Here is a 22,269-nt window from a genome sequence, read left to right on the forward strand (position 1 = left end):
GGTTCTTCCCTAGACAGCCCACACTGTGTGAAAAGAGACACTGCAGCAGCCGGCAGTTTTGATAACAGAGTGTATATTGATGCCATCGGAGTGCCCAGAGGATTCCCCGTTAACTGTAAAGCTAGAAACCAAGCTGCAGCAGGGTTTGAATCTTTCCTGTTTTGGTGGTCAACCATTAATAAAAATGTTGATTGGATAAACTATTTGTATTACAACCAGCAGAGATTCATTAACTACCCTAGAGATGCTGTCAGAGGCTTAGCAGAGCAGTTAGGTAAAACTAGTCTTATGACCTGGCAGAACCAGATGCCATTAGACATGTTACTAGCTAAGGTGGGAGGTGTTTGTAAAATGTTTGGATCTACCTGTTGTACCTTTATTCCTAACAACACTTCCCCAGATGGATCTGTCACTCGAGCTTTACAAGGACTGCAGGCCTTATATGAGGAGCTCGCTGAGAATGCTGGTATTGACAACCCCTTCACTTCTTGGCTGGAGGGAATGTTTGGTAAATGGAGCGGTCTGATCCAGTCCATACTCATCTCAATGGCTGTGATCACTGCTATTTTAGTTACCTGTTGTTGCTGTTGCATTCCATGTATTAGAGGCCTTTGTCAACACCTTATTGATACAGCAATAACAAACAAATGTATCAGTCCATTTCACAGGATGACCAGGACCCTGAAACTCCTCCGGAGCCAATGAAGAAGACATGACTGTGACCTTCACTGATTATGATAGATTTGTCTTAACTTCTAAACTGTAAGGCACGAATGACTCCAACATTGAAAATTCTTAAGGAAACTGTTATGACATTTATTTCTACAAGTTATATTTTAGTGTGCTAATCTTAGTGTGCTAAATAGTGCTTTGTCTTATCATAGTAGTTATGATTTGTGATCTTACTTTTAGTGCTTTCCCATAATAGTAATGATTATGATCTCACTTCATGTTACCACCGTAATAGTTATGATTTCTGATCTGCTACGCATTTTCATATAGTAGTTATGCTAGACATAAACTGGAGGTATGTGTTAGAGAAATTAAGAAAATGTTTTACCCTCAAGTGACCTAATCCACCTTACTCTAGTATAATCGAAACACTGTTGAATAGGGTCTATTGTGCAAACATAACTGTTGTCAGTGAGAGCAGTTTGCTCTAACCTTGACTGTTTGATAAAGACACTTAGTATCAAAACTCAGATGTCTTGCAGTGGGAAATTACCTTCTCTTCCTGTTCACATGACATCATTTGTATAAAAATGATGTGCTTGGTTGCGACCAGCCAGTGACTCTCATGCTGTACCAAGGTGCTTGTATGACTGTGACAGCTAAAGTATTATAAAGTATTATATTTTTTAAAAATTACACAATTTAAACTAAAAAACATGAACATACTTTTGGAAAACATAACTAAATATACTTACAAATATGTTTAAAGTAAAATTAACTTTTGCTAAATTACTAATTAAGCAATGATATAATTTTCATTATACATTCCAAATTTGTCCGAAGGGGCAAACTGTACAGCATACATCACCACATATTATGAATCTGAAATGGAAAGTCCTCTGAAAAAATACATAAATGGGGAAAAAAAGTAAAAGTATTTACTACATTCATCTAGTACATAGTGACCATTCTTTCTATCAGCTCAGCCTGTCCAGCTGAAAAAAAAAGGCTTACTAAATCCTCAGCTACTACATCAACATGTCTCAAATGTTTAGTTAGCTAGCTTGGGAAACAGTGGAAGGAGACAAAGAATAGGACTTGGTGCTGTTAGGGATACCCTCAGTGAGAGGCAGCAACAGTAACTGATAAGCCACTGAGGAAATTTGCATGCAAAACAATCTCTAAACACCACCAAATATAAATCCATGGAGCTGAATACATTTTAGTGTGGGAGGTGAGAGCCACAGACATACACAGAGGGGGATATTTAAGCTGGATGGACAGACAAACAAAATGATAAAAGGAGGAGCAGTGAAGGAACCTATTTCTGGAGGGCTGCAGCGATTTTTAATTCTGGTTTTTCTACCTTTTCTCTGAAAAGGCCCATGGCTTCTTGCTCATCACTGAAAGCCATCTTTAGTGAGGATTTGGACAGAATCACCTCTTGTGTTGCCCAGTAAACCCTGGCTAAACATTGCTGGTCAATGACCTGAAGTGATAACAGGTGTCAAGGTAGAAATAAAGACTGTATTTGGACATTTGTATTATTTCTGCAGATTTTATTACTTGAAGTAATTAGTGAAGTATTAATAGTTAAAAACTGTTAAAAGTCTAAAGCTAATTCATCCATGTTACTGAATGTTAGAAACAGGCTCCTACCTAGGTCATTAAGATATTTTTCTAATAAAGTTTTCCAAAACAGCATTTAATCCAACTGCAGACTGCAAAGTTGGTTGAAATATGCAATAGTGTATATATTTTTTTTTATGTTAGATTAATATAACCACTGTTTCATGTTCCTTTACATGCATATATTTTGACATGAATCTGGTCCAGACTGCACAGCCTTTGAAATTGAAAGGACAGTGTAATAAAATGAACCCCTAGGTCGTTTATGCCAGGAGCTTACTGAAATACTTCTTTTAAGCAAAATCAAGCAGCTAAATGTATTCTAAAATAGGAAAAGACCTATTTATTCTTGTTGTGACCACGATGTTCAGTATGACCAGGAAGTATCTCCATATTGGAAGATTCCACACCTTATGGTTTAAGCCCAATGCCAATGTTGTGTCAAAGCAGGAAACAGCACGCCCTATGTCAGGGATGTCCAATCCTGGTCCTCGAGGGCCACTGTCCTGCTTGTTTTCGAACTATTCCTGCTCTACCCACTGCTCATTACCTGGATCAGGTGTGTACAGTCCATTAGAATCTGGAAGATACCATCTCAGATGAGGGTGGAAATGAGGGAAGACAAAGTGAAATGGTATCCCCCAGCTTCTAATTGGCTGGACACACCTGATCCAGGTAACCAAACTGTAACCATAGCATACTTTTTAAAGAATTTTCAAGACAGTGTCACTAAAAATAAACCAGGATTTTGCAGATGGCTTTACAGCTTCGAGGACTGACACTGCAACAGCATCACATAGATACACAGTATAAAGGGACAGCTGCTGGCCTAAATTGACAATAACCTCACTACCGTGTCTACTCCAGCTTGGAGGACACCTCTGTTTTTTTTTTTTTTTTAATGTCAACAAAATTACTAGGTTGTAGGTCCAGCACAGCATGTACTGGCAAATATTTACATTTTCATTATTACCAATTGTGATATTTGAGTTTGCTCAGGCTATGCCCAGCTACACATGGGTTAATGTGTGTCACAAAATCTGCTTTCCTCTTAGCTGAAATCCATGCAGTGGACGAAAGCCTCATGCACCTGGACCCTTTTTTTTACCATAACTCTATTCCCACATACTGTTTAACCTATAGATGAAAGCTTATTTTCAACTTTAAAACTTGGCAGATCAGACAGCATCTATTGGAATTCATTTGACAGGATAAGAAATGGATATGCTTGAGCGCGTTCTAAAGTATCAGTATCAGTGATAAGGTTTTGGAGCATAAGGGTTTGAAAGAGGTGGACCAAAATGAGTAAAAGGAATTCTGACCTGATAAAGACTATTTAGTGAGGAGAAGTCAGCAAGAATTACATCATAGATTTTTCATATACAGATACACATTCTCTGAAATGTTAGGTTTCAAGGACTGAAAATCAGCTTTTTGGATATGACCAAGTGGAAGTAAAAACCCAGGTCCAGGTCCACTTCAGACTTAAGCCTGTAAACTCCATAGGTAATCTTAAAACACACACCTCATCTTTTACAATCAGAATAAGTACAATAAAATAAATCTCAGTACCATACAAATGAAGAAAAGAGGGAAAAGAAATTATGTCAACAAGTCATGTCATCTATCCCAGCTCTCTTTGGGTGGAAGGCAGGGTACAACCTGGACAGGTCACCAGTCAAACTTAATGTAATAATTCATAATGCAGTGCCTGTAAAAGTCATTAGAAAGTCAGGCTCAAGAAATTTGTTTTTTATGATAAGGACAGGGATGTTTTTAAGTTTAAAAATAAAGTTTTATGCTTTACTGAATCCAAAACAAAGTGCCTATCAACAATGTGTGTCTGTGCATATGTGTGTGTCTGTGTGTGCAAGCAGAGATCACTACTAGATACTGTTCTTGTTGCAACTGTTCAAAAGGTACTGCAGCAAAAAATAAATTAAATTAATTAATTAATTAATTAGAAGCATTAAGTAAAAATTTAAATATAACAGTGGAACAAACAATGGAAGAGCAGCTAGACTGAGAAGCTTGGAGAATAAAAAAGGCTGCTGACATGTATGTAACGCATGTTTATGCTCTTGTGGTTATGCTGACAAACCTAAAATTTGTGCTTGCAGAATCTTCAAAATCCTGGGCATTAAAAGCTTAACAAGTGCTTCACTTATAAACAGTGGTGGACAACTTCATTACTTGAGTCAAAGAATAGATGCTCCTAGTCAAATAATACTCCAATACAGTAAAAATTGCTCAGTTAAATATTACTTGAGTTAATTCAATTCAATTCAATTCAATTCAATTTGTTTTTGTAAAGTGCCTTGAGATGATTTGTATCGTGATTTGGCGCTATACAAATAAAATTGAATTGAATTGAATTGAATTGAATTAAATATTACATTTAGATTAGAATAACTACAGATGTGTTACAAACACGATCGGAATCAGTAAATGGGAAACAGAGGAAACTTTTTTTAGTGTAAATCCCTTAATGGACCAAACAGGGACTAAAAGTCTAAAACAGGTGTAAACTAGGACTAACCCAGGTCTAACCTAAGTCTAAACTGAGATGAAACCATGTTAAAATCAGGACTATCCAAACAAAGAATGAAGGTAGCAATAGTAAACCAGTACTGAACTAAGTCTAATCCATCCATCCATTTTCTTCTGCTTATCCAGGACTGCGGGTCGCAGGGGCAGTAGACTAAGCAGGGATGCCCAGACTTCTTTCTCCCTGGTCACTTCCTCCAGCTCTTCCAGCCGCAGCATTCCAAGGCCAGCCGAGAGACAGAGTCCCTCGACTCTGTAGTTTAGTCCGCACGACTAAACCAGGACTAAATCATAATCACCACGCACAGCACAAACTGCCTTATCTAAGCGCGATGTAACTGGTACGGCAACACCAGTGGGACAAATCTTTTTCTTCTTCTTGGTGGGTCGCCACCTACTGTACCGGAGTGTGTATCTTTAGGGTGTGTAAGTGGGACAAACCACACGCAAACAAGAAACTTAATGAACATGTTCAATTGTCTTTCGGTTTTAAGACAATTTCTCTGCCTAATTAACAAGTAACAAGAGCCTTTATAGAAATGTAGTGGTGTAAAAGTAATGTTTCCCCAAAACATACTACAAAAAACTACATATTCTCAAAAACTGTACTTAAGGAAAGTACTCAAGTAAATTTACTTTGTTACTGTCCACCTCTGCCTCCAAGCCAGACTGTTCTTACTTTAATGTTAGTAGACCTGTGGCTGCTGGAAAATGAAGGCGTGAGGAGCTATTCATCTGACTACTCACATGGCAAAGTGAGGCTAAATATATTCAAAAATGGAGGTGTCAAGGGACATTGGAGAAATAAAGATGACTTGGTAGCAATGCACATGGTAAATGGCTACAGGGTTACAAATACATTGTATTTAGCAGTGTGAAAAATACAGACAACACAATGTAGAGAGTGTGTTTTTCTGAGCAAAATGTAAAGAAGCCATGATATCTCTATATTAAATTTTGAGCCATGGATGTTGAGTATTGCAATATATACAGCATTATACATCGTTATCATATTGGTATTGTATCATACCGCGTTGTATCGAGGTACATATATCGTGACCCATGTTTTGAGTTACGTATCATATTGTGACGTCCTTAATGATACCCAGTCCTAGAAAATGTACACTGTTCATTCTTGCCTGTCCATCAAGCTTGAAGCTTGTGTTATGATTTCAGGCTCCCAGCTTCATAAACACAGAAGGGGAGAAAAGAAAAAGCAAACAGCCCAAACTCCAGCTTATGAAATTCTGCCCAAACCTAATATTCAGTTCTAAGATGAGGCATGTGAGGCATGTGTGCTCGCCTGGTTCAGATGACTTAATTTGTCATCAAGACGTTTCTGACAGCTATGTGGTATGAGATTTCCTCTGACAATCTCAGCCTAAAAATAAATATGAACCTGAGACCCAGGAGATGGAGATGGGTTAATTTGAAAGAATTAAAAACAAGAGTCAAGACCGGTTGGAGGCATCTCAGGCTCCCATAATGAGATACTGTAATCTAACTGCTACACCATGTGAGCACAGGAGTATTAACTTCTTCTCTTGATGTATTTACAGATCTCTGCTTAGATGCCAAATATTAATATTAATGCCAAAGTAGTACTAAGAATATGCCTTTAAATCCTTTCAAATAGCCAATTGACAAATAAACCTACAACAAAGTAAACTGTGTTTTACTAGCCTAATAATATCCAAACCCTGGCTGAGTTCAGCTGTCAACACTGTCTGCAGTCTGAAACACATTTCCATAAAAACAGTCAGCTGGCCTCAAACCACCTCCACAAACACACAGCAGCTGAGTAAATCACCCTGAGGTAGACAGAAGGCAGGTGGGAGATGTAGTCTAGAACCTGTCAACATCTCAAAGAAATTCAAGAATCACTCCACCGGTATGAAGGGAAGAACAACTAATGTCTTAAAGAAACAGAAACAAAAGAACTAGATTTGGGATATTGTTTAACATTTTGGAATATAATATTATGTTACTTCTGTCTTCAATCTTAAAAGTTTAAGTTTGAAATATTTTATTGATAAAGCTTCTGTAATATTGTCTTCAGTTTGAGAGTGACAAAAGTCCTTCTAATATATAAAATAAACCTTAACCCTCAGTATGAAGCAGTATGTCATACGATGATGTTATCATTTGGTTCTGTAGGTAGAAAATTGTCCCAGGATGTTTCCCCTTACTTTACCAGGATGATCATGTGTTAGCGATGTGCATCTTCCAGTGGATGGTCCAATAAGCTACTGTTTCTGCAGCAGCTGTCATTGCAATGCCTCTGGAACACTACTTTTTCCAACACACTGCCGTTTACAGTGCAAACTGCTCTGGAAATGTTAGTTTAACTGAAGGTTGCCTGTTTTCTTAAAAGCAAATTTTGTATTTATGAATGTTTTTTTCAGATTTCTATGGGATTGTTAATACCTGGTCTCAGTCCTTGTGAGTTATTGCAGTTATTGTTCAATTTTCTTTACCAGAATTTAGAAGCTAGAAATATGGCAACCTGTGTGTCAGCACAGATACCAGCAGTTGTACCTGGATGACATGTTTGCTGTTTGAACTATGTAGTAATCTTAATATAGCTATATACTAGATGCTAGATGCGAAGCATGGCACAGTGTTTAAAATAGTTTACTTCATCTTATAATAACAAAAATAATAACTTCACTTAGGCAGTTTTCACCTGTAAGGTACTGTGTTCCCGGTGTTTCCTAGTGTTAATTTTGACAGCAGATTTTAATTTAGTTTTAGTCATAGTCTTTTGACTAAAATGCGATTTCAGTTTCAGTCATATTTTAGTCATCTGCTTTGTTTTAGTTTTAGTCTAGTTTTAGTCGACTAAATAGCATAAGATTTTAGACTAAAATCTACTGTAGATTTAGTCGACTAAAATCTATTGGGTTTGATTTAAGTGTAATTTAGTTAAACTATTGTAATATACAAAATATTCTAAATTAAAATGAAATAAAAACAAGTTTCATTAAATATATATGGAATATGGTTGCGACGGACTGGTGACCTGTCCAGGGTGTACCCCTGCCTTTCACCCGAGAGAGAGCTGGGATAGGCTCCAGCAGATCCCTGTGACCCTGGCTTTCAGGAAAAAGCCGGTATAGAAAATGGATGGATGGATGGATGGAATATGGCCTTTCCATAAAAGACCAAACATTAGATATGCATTGTTTATAACCTGCATATGACATTCTTCATTCTTTAAAGCAAAAGTGCAACTCCAAAATATTTAAGAGAAAAACTGTATTTAGCAGTAATGCCATTGCACCAAACATGAAACTGATCCATATATCTTCTCTTTGTTTTCTCCAGCTGTTGCCATTTCACTATAGTTTGAGTCAGACAGAAACCCAGTGTAGGCTATGATGATGTCGTGTACTCGAGCATCCCGCGTCACTAGGTGGATCAGTTACTTTTCAAATGTGGCTTACAAGAATAAGTCTGATTGAATCTTTTCTAAAAAAGTCCCTCACTCACATTTTCGTCTCGTTAACGAAAATGTCAATATATTTTAATTATAGTTTTCGTCGTCATCACTTGATTTTTATTTAGTTATCGTCTCGTTTTCGTTATTGAAAACCTGTCGTTGACGAAAATTATAATGAAAATACTTCGTCAACGAAATTAACACTGGTTTCCATTGTTCAAGCATCAAGTGACAAATTATTTTGTAAAGGCATCGTAGGCAACTAAAGTGAGTGAACTAAAAAAATATTCTCAAGCTCACTTAATGGTCAAAACTGCAGTCAAAGAATAATCACAACGACACTGAGAAACTCAAATAAGAGTGCTTCCACTGAAAACTGCTTCCAAGACGTCCCTCCATCCATCCCAGCTTATTCCTATTTAGCATCACAGGGAGCCTATTCCAGCTCTCCTCAGGTGAAAGGCAGGGGTACGCATAGAGATGAACACACATTATTCTACTCACACTCACTCCTCAGGGCAATTTAGAGTCACCAATCAACCTGACATCCATGTTTTTGGACTGTGGGTGAAACTGGAGTACCCGGAGAAAACCCATGCAAGCACAAACTCCACACAGAAAGGCCCCTGCTAGGTTTTGAACCAGGAACTTTCTTGCTGTGAAGCAACAGTGCTAATCACTAAGCCACTGTGCTGCTGCTTCTAAGACAAGGTTCTGAAATCTAATAAACATTGGCAGAGCATTCCACTTTGGTGAACACACTTTCGGAAGTTAACTTCTACACTTCAGCAAGTTACAAAACATATTCGAGTGTTATTGATCACTATACTGAGCTGTGTCATACGTGGTCACATATTTCAAGACAGCCAACAAGTCATTTTGCAATGTATAGCAAAGATGTAATCAATTTCTAGGTGAAGACTGTGCATTGACCTCATTTACCGTGAAGGGCCCTGAAGGTAACAAACACACGATTCACATTAAATAGGGAATGTAAAATGTTCAGCATAATATTAAGGCCCTAAAGGAGGACAATCCTTGCTATCAGTCAATAAATGACTGTGTATCGTTTTGCTTTGTACCCGAAAAAAGTTCCAATTGGACACAGAAAAAAAACATACTTTGGATGAAATCCTTAATTCAAATTTCCAGCATCAGCCATCTATACACAGAGCAGTGTCTGCTAAAGTTGGAAGGATTTATTAAAAATGATAATCCTTGGCATTACTAAAGTCATTTGCTCAGTATGACAACTTAATAGTTAGAGTATGTGATGTCCTGTATTTGAGATACTGTATATTGCAAAATCATCTTATTTGCTGATAAGCTCTGGTAGAAATTTTCATTTGATTCAAACATTCTTGCTTTTTTTACTTACCAAAAGATGTTTGTTATGTGTATACATACATATATATATATATACACACACACTTTTACTTCTTTCATTCCCAAATGTCAGTTCTAACTTACACCATGGACTACCTTGACAGTAAAGGATGTCAAATACGGTTTGCATCATTTATAAAGTTCTTTGGCTCCTCTGGCTTTTTGCATAATCACCAGGCACTGAAAGCTAGAATTTGTTCTTTCAAACTGTTTGCTGTGGTGTTACAGTAGTTCATTGATGTGCAGACCTAATTCCTTCTGCCAGGTCAATTTTCAATTACATCATTAGGATAGAAAGACAAGTAATCTTTACAACACAAATGGCAATTCAATCATGCAGATGGAATCAGAGAGTGATCTATATTCCACAATATGCTCCTCACTGCTGTAGGAGAAAGCCAAGCACTGATTGGTTTGCTCGACCCAAGTCTTTCCTGTGCTTTTTCTCTAGGTACTCCAGCTTCCTCCCACGGTCCAAAAACATGCAGGTTAGTTATTCAAACTTGAACAATGACCATGAGTTTGGCAATTTGTTATTAACATTTCAAACATGATAGTTTACATGGACTGAGGGGCACAAGGACTTGTGCAAAGATGGGCACAAAAGTTAAAGTTCTGACAGAAAAATTGTTGACTGCACACACATACATATATTGCTTTATTCTGTATTCAACTCAACCAGTAAGGTCAGTTTTACTTTCATGGCACTAGTATTAACTAGTAACTATCACTGTAGTGAAATTGTGGATATAAATTGCCATCTATCCATAGACAAAACTGTATGAATTAATTGTATTTATGACTACAAGCAAGAAAAGTTCACACACATATCACTGTTGAATTAAAAGACTGCATATTTCATTGCATGTATAAAATTGGCTAGAGCTATTTATCCTTATTTTAAGAACAAATGCTCATTTCAGTTTTATTTTAGTGAAAATCTGAGCCACCTTTATCACAAAAACAAAGGAGACAGACCATGGATGTGTTAAGAAAATCAGAGAGAGAATATTTCCACCTACTAGTAAATGATGGTTAGTTTGTGGAAGGTGCAAAAATTACATGTGCACCTTCAAGAGACATGATTAGATTTCTGTCTTGAATGTCTCTTGGATACATTTAAGTACACTTCGCTTTTCAAGATTTAATAACTATCTGATCCGTGTAATAGATATGAAGTTTAGTTGCAGAAAAGTAAAAGCACTGCAATATTTGACTACTTAATACCGGATGCATATACATTTCTGGACAGTTACAATAATGGTAAGCCTTTCACATATAAAACCAGCAAATATGTACTTGTCCAAAGTCACAAAACAGTGAGGGTATAATTCACTTAGAGGCTCCAAACTCAACCTGTCAGGCATTTCAAGGTGTGATCACACACGTAACAGGAATCACTTATATAAATATGTGTGCATATATACTACACGCAGGGAATGATATCAACCATGCACATTAAGAGACATTAGCCAGCATTATGAGCATTATGTCTAGAGATAATTTCTCTTAAAAGTACTCTGCTCTACTGCCATTTTGAAAACACTGACTGCATACATTTCAGCTGTTGAAAATCCCATAGGGAAGTGAAACTTTTACTTTGTGTTTTTCTACTGCATACAAATGATTTCAGACAACAGGGATTCTTTCACCTAGACTAGGTTAATCATAAAATAAGCATGCCACTCTGTATGTTCTCTTGTTTTCCTAATACATCCTCTTACCACCATAGCTCACTGATTGAGACTGAGGCCTTGGAAATTCTTTGAGAAGGGACAAGGCACTCTAGAGATACAGTGGGGTAACAATGAATAATGAGCAGGTGACTCACAGAGCAGCTTGCTTGATGCCAGTCACATAATTGGTTGTGCTTGAGAGGAAGAGGGAAGAAAGTGAAGAGAGAAAAAGACTGTAATAGGAACAGTGGTATTAGAGTGGTTATTTTACATCCCCTCATGAGCTCTATTCTGTACAGATGAAAAAACCCTGAGGGGAAGTCTCATTGTTTGTTATGCCCAGCAATACCCCAGTAGGCCCCACACAATGCATATTAACATAACTTTCAAACAGAATGGCAGACGAGAAAATAGAAGGAGTGTTTCATCTCTTGGAAGTTTAGCCAGGCTGTGTACATAAGCTATGAGCAGCACTATCTATGCCATTGGCATATGTTAGGGGCTACACTGCATTGTTTTATTTTATTTATTATTTAGTTATTTATTGTGTTTTCTTTAAGCTCAAAAGAAAGTCAGGAGAACATTAACTCATTGCAAAAATGAGATCATATTTCTCCTATATTGGCTTCTCTTCATTGGCTCCCTGTAAAATATAGAATAGAATTTAAAATCCTTCTTCTCACATACAAATCCCTTCATAATCAAGCTCCTTCATACCTTAAAGACCTCATAGTACCATATTATCCCAATAGACCACTTCGCTCTCAGAGTGCAGGTCTACTTGTGGTTCCCAGAGTTTCCAAAAGCAGAATGGGAGGCAGAGCCTTTAGTTATCAAGCTCCTCTCCTGTGGAACCAGCTCTCAGCCTGGGTTCAGGAGGCAGACACTCTCTGTACTTTTAAGGCTAGACTTAAAACTTTCCTCTTTGACAAAGTGTATAGTTAGGGCTGGCTTCAGGTAACCCTGAACCATCCCTTAGTTATGCTGCTATAGGCCTAGACTGCCCGAGGACCATCGGTGCACTGAGCTCCCCTCCCCTACCCCCCCCCCCCCCAGCCCTAACTATACACTCAAAGTGTATAGTTAGGGCTGGCTTCAGGTAACCCTGAACCATCCCTTAGTTATGCTGCTATAGGCCTAGACTGCCCGAGGACCATCGGTGCACTGAGCTCCCCTACCCTACCCCCCCCCCCCCCCCCCCCCCCTTCCCTTCCCTTCCCTTCCCCTCTCTTCCTCTCCTCCCCCCTCACATGTATATTCCACCATTGAATGTCACTAACCTTGTGCTCTCTCTCTCCCCTAGTTTGTGCTCTCTCCCTCTCTATCTGTTCTCTCTGTACCTTCTGCAGGTGTCCCTGGTCCTGGAGCTGTATATCGCTGATGTGCAGTTACTGGCCCCACCAACCTGCAGTGTCTATTTGTTCTTTTCTCTCTCCTCTATCCACTCACCCCAACCGGTCGAGGCAGATGGCCGCCCAAACTGAGCCTGGTTCTGCTGGAGGTTTTTTCTTCCGTTAAAGGGAGTTTTTCCTCTCCACTGTTGCCAAGTGCTTGCTCATAAGGGATTTGTTAGGTTTTGTTTTTTATTTTTTGTAAAGTGCCTTGAGATGATTTGTATTGTGATTTGGCGCTATACAAATAAATTGAATTGAATTGAATTGACTCAGTCAATAGATATTTATTATTATATAAAGAAGCTGTGGGATAAGAAAATTATTCCATGGGTGGATCACCACTAACCAGCACAAGCAGTCATTCCTCTTTCTGCAGTTTTGTAGCTTCAGCTCCAAAACTAGCACTGCTACATTTGGAGCATGCTCTATATCCCTACATGCTGTGTCTGTGGTGTTACATTATGGGTTCAAATAGGGTGGAGAGGAGAATAAAAAAGGTCATCTAATTATTCTGGCGAAAAAGGAAGCAGAAAGGCCACATCCATACTTACTTTGTCTTTCTTCTTTATTCCAAAAGCATGTTAAAAGCCCAACACGTCAGCTACTGCCTTCATCAGTGGCTGAACAAGAACATCACATGAAAAACACTCTATACACAATCTCATAACCCCCTAAGACCTGAGCTTTGGTTTGGCTTGCATTTTAGATTTCTTCTAGCTATTTGGGGTTAGGTGGAACCAATAAATCTAACAACCACATATTATCTTTGAACATGAAGCACTTGTAATTTGTGTACAACAGGCTTCAGTTACACAGAATTAAGTAAGGCAAGGCAAGGCAAATTTATTTGTATAGCACCATTCATACACTACACAATTCAAAGTACCAAAGTATTATGATGCAGACAACGTAAAATGTGATGTCCACGTATGTGGATGCCAGGTCCTAGGAGGTTAAGGCATCCTATTTGATAATCACATATCTTATCAATCAAACACTAATTAATATCACCTGCATAGAACACATCTGCTGATTTTCTTATCATAGCACTCTCTTGTGGTGTAATTATTTTGGAAATGCATAGTGTTTGTAGCATGCATGTTAAACTGTAGGATGTCACTGTCAAAAAGCCTGTCCTAAAAAATAACAATAAGTGTGTAAAATCTTTTGAAAATGTAACGGACAGATTGAACCTCTAGTGGGCCCTGGGACAAAAATGAGCTGTGGGTCTCAATCAAGCACCCAAACCCCCAGTTACAACTCCTCCACTCCTCCAACAGTGCCAATGTAGGAGCCATGGTAAGGACCTTGCTATGCCAATGTATATTATTGGGATGCAGTGGTGCATATTCCCAAGCAAATTTGAAATTTCTTTAAATGACTGAAAAGTGAAGGTGGTCTTTCAGGGCTTGTGTGGGTGTGCTGCACTGCAGCAGTTGCCTGCTTTGCCTAGTTTATATAAACTTTCTTTTAATTTGAATGTAGCTTTATGAAGCCACTTAATTAAAGCTATTTAAAACTGCCTTTTAACTCCAGATCATTTTATATTTTAGTTGTTTATGTTAAAAAAATTGCCTTCTCTGCAGTAAAATCAAGTACCTGTTAAAATCATCATTTTGAGAAATGCCGTTTAATCGTTCATGTATTCATTTGATTACTTTTGTTTATTACCTTCCGAGTTGGTCTTTCTCTACCAGATGTTTTAGTTGTTTAGGACATGAAACAATTTGGTTTGGTGCTGAAATAAAAAATTAAATTTGTATGGCTTTCCAATATTGATACTCTTTTGAAAATTAATAAGTGGGTATTAAATGCATTGTAATAAATTACCCATGCTCTCTTGCCCATTCTGGGTCATCATCTTGGTGCAGTTTTTTAATATTGAGCTTTTGTGTACAAGAACTGCACATCTGTTGCTAAATGAACATCTGGGCTCATTTACATATTAATGAATAATTATGTTAATTTGATTGTCATTGGCTCCTGCAATGCAAAAGATCTACTCAAGCAAGAAAACATCCCCTTTCTCCTATTACTTAAAACACATTTGCCCCTCTTATATGAAATGATACAAGTGAAGGGCAGAAAACCATCTGTGGTTGTAGTGGTTTATGTACATGTGTCAGCAGAATAAGCAGATATTAAAATTCTATGCAGCAATAACCACTGGGGAAAGGATGTGATAGCATGAAATGACAGTCAGAACCTACAAACATGGTCTTGTGTTGACACATTTAGACACTGAATGTACCATTCATAAATAGTCAGGGTACAGTAGGGGTAATATGCCAATTTTGGTAGCAAATGTAATATAAAGAACAGCAGAGGTTAGTGGACTTAAATGGAAAAATAACACACTGAGTGTTTTGACACAGGTGGTATGCTAGTGCTGTGTGTTGCCTTGTGCTGCCTGGGCCCAAACAGTTTCTACAAAACTATTCTATCATATAATATAATCCTATTGAAAAATACAAACCAGTTCCAAATTAAAATGGTACATTTTCCCAATTTAAACATTTGATATGTTTTCTATGTTTTATTGTAAATAAAACATGGGTTTATGGGATTTTGCTAATCATTGCATTCTGTTTTTATGTAGAGTTTATACAGCGTCCCAACTTTTTTGGAATTGGGGTTGTATGTGTTTAACAATAATGACAGAACAACACCCAAATGCACCCATAGATAAGATCATGGCTACAGCTGATGAGATTTATCAGCAGAGATCACAGACACAGTGGTCCATCATACCTGTGCAGTTTAAAAATTCACAGACTGGGATTTTAATACACCAATATTTCAGAGGTTAAAGTTCAGAAAGACATATCATTAAAGTTCACTAATCTTAATAGTATTCCTAGTGGAAGGTATCACAACCTGCCAATGTTTTGTGACAATGGAGGAAGTAGCATGTTTCCTAATACTTATCACCTTCCCTGCCATAGTTCACTTGCTACCTCAATTCCTCTCTAATCTCTAAACTTAACCAGAGGTGCCACGTGCTGATAGTACAGATAAAGAGACTTTTCAACTCAGTAGATACTGGTTCACTGTAGGGATTCCTGTACATGATGTACATTAGACACTGACTCGACACATAAAAATGCTTATGGGAATCCCTGATAGTCATTCCAGGAAAAACACAGACCTGTCCAGAATAGATGAGCTGTGAATCGTATCTGATCACATGCTAATACTACAAGGACACAGTCCATCTTCTAAAAACAATCTTGGACTTTATATTCTTATTCCTGTATTTCTCTGGCTCTGCCAATTGATATTTAACTCAACCAATACAGTTATTCCCGCCAGAAGGGAGGCTGTGCCAAGGATAAATCTTTTTTTGAGTAAAACACCAGTCTCCAATCAAATCTTTGCCTAACTTTGAAACCCCCTTAATTACATTTGCATTAAATTAGCTTTTATGATGTTCAGTAAATTTGCCTTAAGTTACAAGCAATTATGTGATGTGCTATATTAGTCATAAATCAAAAGCTATGTTATATTGGAATAAATACATCCCCTGGGACCAGGTTAGCTATTTCAGTGAACCATTATGAGTAAGTCTAACCAAGAATAATGAAAAGTGAAATAATAATCAATTCTACTACCTGTTAGGGAGTATTACGTTTAATTGTTTGTACTGAAAAATGTCTGTATTTCATTACCAAAAGCATAAATTACATGGATGAAAAATGGCAATTAATGCACCCTTTGGGTAGAGTTGATGTGGTGAGTTAGTGTGACCCCACCACTCTGCTCTGTCCTGCCAACCCCCAGGCAGCCTATACAAACTGCAAGCCTCCAATTGGTCATTTGCTGCTACTGAGAAATTAGAAAGTGCTCATGGAGTGTCTAAACTATGAGCAACAATATGTAATAGCATACCTGGGATATATGATTATTAATATCCCTTCGCCCAAACTCTGAGATAAATAGCAACACTGTTAGTGTTACTCACTAATTTACCTTATTATTTATATGTTACCAAAATGTTGTAAACTCATTGGAGTAGATGTGTTAAATATATACTGCAACGATTGATGACGGTGATGATGTGATTGACAGATGTGCCTAGTTACTGTCATAAATCAACAGTTTTGCATTTATGCATGCTGCCATATACACCACAACAAAACATAGTTTTTTGTTGTGTCATGTTTTCTTTTATCTGTTAGGGCAGTATCACCTTCCCCATTTTCATGCTTATGAGTCTGTAACGTTTGTTTACAACCGACTAGTGATCCAAATGAGTAATTGAAAACATTTGTAATAATGAAAAATGTAGAACATTTGCAATTTGCAAAGTAATGTAACTAAATGAACATTTTCAATTGTTGATAGTTGAAAGATCTGTAACACAGTAATACTTGGATCTCAAAGTTACCCTTCAGGACAGGTGATGCAGATTTTTGACAATAAAGTTATTAGTTCAATTGGTTATTAGTTACTTCTCAATTCAGAAGTACTATTTAGCATCATTCATGTTAATACATTTTCTTGACATAAAGTGTAACTTTGAATCTCAACATATAAAATAAACAAAACAAAAAAAAAACACTCACTAAATGCTCAAAGGCACATACTGACTCATTTCCTACATTGTTGTTGTGGTGAGCAAAAGTTACATCATAACTCAAAGCTTCAATTATTTATATACTATGACTCTTGGATGCTAGGTAAAAGCTAGGTAGCTTCTGGTGAGCAGTTCAATGCCAGCCAAGGGTAGATGTCTGCCTTGTGGCATCTCCTGGCAGTATTAACTGGGGATGCAGATAGAGGTGAGGACTACCAATCCTCTGGACAAATCAAATGTGTGTGTATTAATTATCCATGCTTATTTCACATTGCTCTGTTTTTGTGTAGGGCTTGGTATAAATCTGTAAACATGTAGTTACATCAGCTGCTCTATGAATATAGAATATGTAGGAATAAAACCTATTGATTTCAGTTCTCCATGCAAATTAAAATGAAAAGGAAATGAGGAATGACTGATAATAAAATTGTAATAAGTCATTAGTTAACAAGCTGGAGTAATAGTGGTGGAAAGGATTGATGAGTAGGAAAGGGTGTAGACCTACCTCCTGGGCACAGGGTCTATAATGCCTTGTTACAGGCCCATATAGAAGTGCAAAGCATGGCAATGTAAAAAAAAAAAAAAGGCTAGTCTTCTAGTCTAAAATCTCTACTCAGCATTCCCGTGATAAATAAAGGCTGAGAAAGAAATTGCTGTATGCATTTATTTGCTGCTCTCTCGGGGTTGGATGTAATGGGAAGCAATAAAGATCTCATTCATTCATTTATCTCTGGTCGGAAGATTGACCCTGTTGCTTTTTACAGAGCCCTCAGGGGTGTGGACCCAGTCGAATGGAAGCACAGATGCAGATTCCAGTTAGAGCTCTAAGTCTCACAGTTTCTAAATACATTTGAACATCTGTTCTGATTTCTATGGTTTTAGAGAAGCACCTGTGAAATACAGGATTTCAAATCTCTACTAAAAGACAATTATTGTTTGAATGAAAAAGTTTAGTTCAAGCTTCTTTGTTCAGCTTGGTGCACCTTATGCTGCTTATTGAAGTCTTCTGCAGCTGCTGTTCCTCACTTTTAGACAGCCCATTAACAGGCCTGCATGTTGTCAGAAGGCATACAAGTATGAAAAAATAAAATTAAAACTGACATCTTTTTCTTTGCACTGGGATCTGGACAGTGGATTAAGATAATGTCAAATCTATAAGACAAATCCCTTCTCCCCCAGTGTTATGTTGTGGCAATGCAATTTGAACCTTCCCTCATGGTCAAAGAATTGAAAAAAACATTTTCCTCCCCTTCAGCACAGTTCTGGGAACAGAGCAGCTGTCGATGTGGAGATGAAAGTTGGTAGTTTACATTTCCAAATGCTACAAATCTACTTTTTCAATAAAAAAAAAACACAAAAGGCTACACCAGATATTCACTGCTCTGGGTTTTTGACTTTTATCCTATATGCCATTTTCATTAATGTCGTTAGAATTTCATATCTGTCTCTTAAAGAAAGGTGTTACTTTGGTAAAATCAAAAAATCAAAAAATCTCTATGGGGGTCTGTTTGACTATATGTTTGTGTGCGTGTGAGCTTTCTAAGTGCACTAAGCAGGTTTCCTTTGATCATTTACTGTAAACTAAGAACATCCAAATTTCTGTTGTTCATAGGTAAGATATCAAAGCCTTCTGCAGTCTCAAATTTGGTTTTTTAAGGGCATCCACTGTGGAATGCAGAAATAATTGAGACACAGAGGCTCACCATAAACCACAAAAATAACTAGACAGAAAGAGAATCTAATTTCTCTACATGAAATGATGTCTGTGAAGCCATATTTTGTTCTCTTTCTTTGGTCCTGACATTGAGAGGTTAGGCTTTTGGTAAATTAAATAAGCTTGGATTGTTTGAAGCACAAGCTGATAGCATAAATTCAGCTGCAGTGGATTTCCAGTGTGTCTAACAGATTTCATGCTGCATTTGTCAACAGTACACAGAAGGAAAAAAAAAACATTTCCTGCATTTTGTGATTCACTCTATGATACTGTGGGACCTTGGGATCATTCTGCAGAGACAAGCAAAGAAATGAACCTGAAGGGGACCTGGGGTACTAAAGCCCCTGTGGTAAAGAATCATTCATCAGAGCAGGTGTTTATTGTCCACCCCCATTATTATTGTCTGCCATTTAGCCAGTGATACCGTGTTCCTTCTAGACTCCAGTGGAGTCAGAAAACGTGGACATCAGAACCAGAGAGCATGTGCATGTGTTAGCATGACATTGTAGCAAGTGCATCAGCCTGAGCTACTTCTCATTTGGCATGATGTGCAGCAGCCTAATCTCCTTCTTAACACCCTTGCAGTGGCACCCCCTCCTGCCACCGCTGCCGCCACTTTAAACCTAGATAAGTGTATCAGTGCAGCCAGGAGGATGAATCCCCAGCCTGCCAAGAACACAAGCCTGCCTTTCTCATCAATCAATTTGACAAGGCCAGCCACAGAGCAGAGCCTTCCGGCAGCCTGCCCCTCCCTGCACCCTACACTCCCTTCAGCCCCCCGCAACTCCCCCTCCTTGTTCCAATACATTTCTGAAAATATTGCTACATACTGTAGCAGAACAAATGTAGTGAAAGGAAAACAGGAAAGGCAAATAGAAAATGAAACAAAGTGATGTGAATGAGAATTTACATGGCTTTCTTCAAGTAGGTATCACTGACCTCACAGAAAAGGAAGGGAAGAGAAGATTAATCTTGTGATTATGCAACACAGATGTTTCACATTCATGTTATCATTTTGAAGCAGAAAACACATCACCAACCACCACATCAAAGCATCAACCACCATTTGTAGTTGTTGTAGCTTTAGCCAATTGCAATTGCCCTTTTTCTTCATCGTCAAACTACACAGTGTCATCCTTATGACTCAACCACACTTAAAGGCCACAACACAGCACAAAGCACTATACACCCCATCTGTTCATTGTGCCTCTATATAAAAACACTGGAAATGGAAAGCATAAGTGATTGCCTCACCTTGTTGGGAGTTGTGCTGCAGTGTGAGCAGTGTGCTGAATAGGCACACATGCCTAGCTGGCTGAGGGTGGTCCCTGAAGGCCCCTTACACAATCAATATCAACATATCCACTGGGATATTTCAGACACCACCAAAGTACTCGTTTAACACAATATACTGCTATTTGCTCAGCTGGGACTCTCTCAACCACATATTATATTTTCCTGCTGCTTTTCAAAAACACTGTTGCCCTGATGCATTATGACACATGGTGTGGTTATTTCCTTTCTGAGGCTAGAATGAATGACCATTGCATTTTCCCAGCATGCCACTGAAAGAATTTGTTTGACTGCCAGCTTTAATGTTAGACATATCTGTCCTGAGGTCCTGGCTACTATGTTCTTCCATTGGCACCACTGCTGTGTAGCACACACTAATAAATGCACACTTAAGCTTGGGGAATGATTTTTACTTTGAAAATAAGTTCCAAATGTGTGAAGAAATACAAAAAAATGGTATTGCTTAATGGATCCAAAACTTACCAAAAGAAAAAAAAATATCACAATTGACGTGATCATGTAACTTTTGCGATCTAGCTTAGTGCCTGTCTTAGTGTAATTATGCAAATACTCGCCCCAAATGCAAAGTGCTTGAGGATTTAGGTGAGCAGAGCTCATGAGATGTATCTTGGCTTGGAAAGTGGGAAGTGCTACAGGTTCGCTCTGCCAGGTCTTATATAAAACCCAAACTCACCCAAGCTCATCAGACACAAGACAACATGAGAGAAGAATGGGGAAATGCTTGAGATGAGTGAATTTATATTGTAGTATTCCAGGCAAGGTACCATACTTGGAGTCTTTTCAAAGTTTATAATACCCTCCAGAAAAAAACCCAGTTTTTCCATATGAAACAACTTCTATAAGGTTGGCACATCTGCAGCCTTGCCGCTAGAGAATTCCATCAGCCTCTGAAACTCTGAGAAATTTCACATTTGAAATTTCAACATATGAATCATAATATATACAAAGGACTGTTTCTATCCAAATGGATTTCTATCACTTCTCTGCACTTACATTAATGGCTGAATTGTACTAATCTCTGAGTTGACTTTTAAAAAGAACATCCAGTGTTAGGAAGAATTTCCTACTCAGGTTATGGAGTTTGCAGAGGCTACTTTGTTTCTACCAAATATTTCACTTTATGCACTAAACCAGTGGGTTGTCCATACTAGAATTATGGGATTAAGTATTTCTAAGGGGCATGGTTCAGTATTAGTGAGGTTGCTATTAAGTTGATCTCTCCATTTTTGTTGGGGTTTAAAGTGAGAAGGACTTAATTTTGAAACCAAACTAATGCCCACTGAAGTAGGCATAACCAAAAGATGTGCATTTTTATGATCTGTGTGTGCTGTACTGTATTTAGAAATTTGTGTCAGGGTATTAGTTAAGGCAAGGACTCAGATGCAGGTAAGAAGCAGATTGGTGAATAGACTTTAATTAAACAATCAGGAAACAAAATGACATGCAGCTACAGGTTACACTTCTTTTCCTTTCGGCTGCTCCCTTCAGGGGTCGCCACAGCGAATCATCTGCCTCCATTCAACCTACAGTGAATCATCCGTCTCCATTCAACTATTTGTGATTCACATGTTTGATTTGGCTTAAATTTTACGTCGGATACCCTTCCTGACACAACCCTCTGCATTTACCCGGACTTGGGACTGGCACATGAAGACACTGGATTGTGCCCCCTTGTGGTTGCAGCTACAGGTCGAAAACAAAGTCGTTACAAATAAACCCACCAGGCTGGAAAACAGATAAATCTGAGAGAACTAAGAACACACACAAATACACAAACAAATAAAAATGAACCAGCAACTCAAGATATAGTTATAAAACAGAGGAACTCAGACTTAAATACACTAAACACTAGATGAGACACGTGAAGACAGTCGGACTAATTGCAAAGTAAAACTAACACAAATTCAGGGACTAGGCAA

The sequence above is a fragment of the Mastacembelus armatus genome, chromosome 14 (assembly GCF_900324485.2).
Source record: "Mastacembelus armatus chromosome 14, fMasArm1.2, whole genome shotgun sequence".
Taxonomy (NCBI): Eukaryota; Metazoa; Chordata; class Actinopteri; order Synbranchiformes; family Mastacembelidae; genus Mastacembelus; species Mastacembelus armatus.